General features: G+C 38.1%; 1 pseudogene; it reads right to left on the bottom strand.

The window, feature by feature from the left end:
• Positions 1 to 1,423: 1,423 nt before the first annotated feature.
• Positions 1,424 to 1,542, bottom strand: LOC128250387 (5S ribosomal RNA; annotated as a pseudogene).
• Between the last annotated feature and the right edge of the window lie 2,085 nt (positions 1,543 to 3,627).

Genomic DNA, 3,627 nt, shown 5'->3' with positions numbered 1-3,627 from the left:
CACCACAACTGATGCTTCTTATGTTCAGCTTTTCTCTCAAGATACTTAGACTCTGACGGGTATGCACACTGACATTACACATCCAACGGAGCATACTGGCTTCATTCCTTGCAAGCTTACGCATGTCCTCAGCAGTTACAGCCCATGTTTCACTGCCATGTAGCATGGCTGTTCGTACACATGCGTCATACAGTCTGCCTTTTACTCTGAGTGAGAGTCCCTTTGTCGCCAGCAGAGGTAAGAGCTCTCTAAACTTTGCCCTAAGAATTCTCAGTCATCCAAACCACCACAATCAACAGGCGTGAAAACAGGTTTTCTTTGTCCTGTCAAAAAGTGACCTATGCTAGTTGTGTGGTGCTGTCATCAAATTTGATTTCGATTTCGATTTCACTTGCCTGAACAGGTCTTCACAAGCAGAGTTTAGTGTCCAATGAAGGAAAGGTACACATAAGTGGGCTGGTTACACCCCTGGCATAGGCCACAGGTTATGGTCTCACTTGGCTTGCTGGGTCTTCTCAAGCACAGCATATTTCCAAAGGTCTTGGTCACTAGTCATTGTCTCAGTAAGGCCTAATTTTCGAAGGTTGTGCTTCACCACCTCATCTCAGGTCTTCCTGGGTCTATAGGCAGTATTAAATTAATAACTAAGAACTAATTCAACTTAAACAAATTAGCATGAAAAGCAACCAGCTACTGCTGATGATAATGGTTTCAAATTTTGGCACAGAGCCAGCAGTTTTTGAGGGGAGGGGGAAGTTGATTACTTTGACCTCAGTACTTGACTGGTACTTTATTGACGCTGAAAGGATAAAAGGCAAAGTTAACCTTGGCAGAATTTGAATCCAGAACAAATACCAAAGGACATTTTTATATCCAACAAACCTGCTCAATTAGAGTTGAGAGGGTAGCCACATAAGAATAACAATCAATATTGTTTCTTCAGAACCAGTTCTGCCAACTGGAAACCTTCACTCTTACATTACACTCTAGTATTTTCTTACTCATAAGATGCGGCTCTGGACATTTTATCTTTGATCTTTCACTTGTTTCAGTTATTAGACTGTGGCCATGTTGTGGCACCACCTTGAAGAATTTTTAGTTGAATGAATTGTACTTTTATTTAAGCCTGGTACTTATTCTATCAACCTTTTTTCCTGAGCCGCTAAGTTATGGGGATGTAAACATACCAACACCAGTTGTGAAGTAGTGGTGGTGAACAAACACAGACACAATGACACACACACATACGGTGAGCATCTTTTAGTTTCCATTTACCAAATCTACTCATGGAGCTTTGGTCAAGCCAAGGCTATAGTAGAAGACACTTGCCCAAGATGTCACACAGTGAGACTGATTCTGGAATCACGTGGCTGGGAAGCAAGCTTCAAACAACACAGCTATGCCTGCACCTATAAAAGTGAGATGCTTACAGCACCTAGGTTTCCAAATTGGTCACCCATCTATGTACTAACTTGGCTTGATGTTGCTTAACTATGGTGATTGTATGAAAACCAGTGCATTGAGCTTGATATGGCTGTAAACCTTTCTAGCGAAGCAGTGTCACCCAATACTCATTAATTGTAGACTATTGTTCCTTATAGACAGCCTTTCACTTCCTGGGACCACTTTCCAATAACTAATTCTCTATAAAATAATCACTTTGGAAACATGAAACCATCAACACAGTTGACATGACTAACACATCACATACTGTACTTGATAAGGCAAACTTTCATATTGAAACATCCCACCTTTTCCAGTATTTCTGTGTCCAGTGAAAAAAAAACTTCCATTTTGATACCTGATTAAGATGAATATCTTAAGTATCTTGACATGGGCAAAGTCTATATCTCAGATGGATATAGTAGGAATTTAATATGAGCATCCATGCGCGTGCACGCGCGCACACACATGTAATTAAAAAAGTGCAAAGGTGGAATTATTCCATTCAGTATCATGTTTACTATAGAGATTATGTAACAAATTAAACTTTATACTTCTATATTTAACTGTGCGTATATATATTCCTTATTTTTGCCTCTGGTGTCTTCTGCCTTTCTATTAGGTATGTTTGCCTGGGAATTTACTTAAAATGAAAAACAAAAATCGTATGCAACAGATAAGTCGTCTTTATAACATATTTCTATGTACCAGACCATTTGCTGTTATTTTTAGCATAACGAGTTTTCTGGTCAGTGTTTCATTTGCTTCAGTAGAATTCTACAGATGCACAAAACGGAGAAAATGAAACAAATACGAACGACTTGTTCCGAAACACCCCCGAGTGGGGAACAATTCTCAAAAATAAACCCCAATTTTTTCCCCACCCCAAATTCCGGATCTTTTTGGTACCGAAACACTTTCAAATTTCGAATACTTGTATATTTTGTGTTATAGAACAGATAAAAATTTTGTATTCGAAGCTATTTCATGTAAAAAATTGTCGTATTTCGGTAATTTCAACCAATCACTGATGTCTATTGAGGTGAAAACAATTACGATGTGGAATGTAAACAACGGTGTCAGGGGATCTTTTCCCTTGAATAAAATTAGTGCCGTTGTTTGTCAGCAAAAACTATCCGTTGTCAATAACAACTATCAGCGGTATATATTTCGTTTGTCACTGTTATTTATGACATCGTTCGTGCGTTTGTACTGGTTTTAGGGTTAGGGTTCGGGTTTTAGGGTTGGGGTTAGGGTTATGAATGAGGTTATGGCAAAAATAATCATAACCCTAACCGTAATCTTAAAACTAACCCTAACTCTAAAACCCGAACCCTAAACCCTTACTAGGGAATAATGATATAATTAAACAGGGAATAACACCGGTAAAAATTATTGTTTATAAAAAGAGTAGTGACTGTATTCAGCTGAATAGACGTCAGTGATTGGTTGAAATTACAGAAATACGACAACTTTAACATGAAATAATTTATTAAGAAGTAATTTTTGTTAAGAAGGCTAAGAGAAAAAGATGTTTTATATGACACATTCTACCAGTATCCCAAGTTTGAAAGTGTTTCGTTAAGAAAACAAGTGTTGCCCGTCAAACCAAAAAAATCACAAATTCCTATGTCCTCGGAATCTACATAGTCTGAGGTATATTTGTAGAGAATTTCATTAAAAAGTATCCATTTTCTTGACAGTTGAGACGAATTAAAGCGGACTCCGGTGAATTTTCCGAAATTCCCCACCCCTAAAACACTTCCTTCCCCATAAAGTCTGTATATTCGGAATCTACATGATATAACACATATTCGTAGAAAATGTTATAGGAAAGTTGGTTATACATCATTAGATGTATACCTGACTTTCCTATATAATATTAAGAAATTAAACGGAACGCTGAACTCCAGACTATCAACTTAAACAACATTTATTCAGGTGGTAAATATATACATCTTTAGCTCTTGTTGTTACAGCTTCTATGTGTGTGAGCATAGTTGTTGGGACGTTGTTATGTAGATGTGAGCGAGCTGTCGAGTGTAAGTCCGAAAGATGGAGAGTGACAGCTATACACGTAAAGAGACTGTCTCCAGGTTGGAATGTCAGAGACACTGCTTGACACGTCCATGCTCTATTGCTGGCCAGCAAGAAAGAGAATGAATTGAGCGGGAACGCTTGGTT

Source organism: Octopus bimaculoides, chromosome 20 (assembly GCF_001194135.2).
Source record: "Octopus bimaculoides isolate UCB-OBI-ISO-001 chromosome 20, ASM119413v2, whole genome shotgun sequence".
Classification (NCBI taxonomy): domain Eukaryota; kingdom Metazoa; phylum Mollusca; class Cephalopoda; order Octopoda; family Octopodidae; genus Octopus; species Octopus bimaculoides.
The sequence above is the reverse complement of the archived record's forward strand: the minus strand, read 5'-3'. Positions and strand labels throughout refer to the sequence as shown.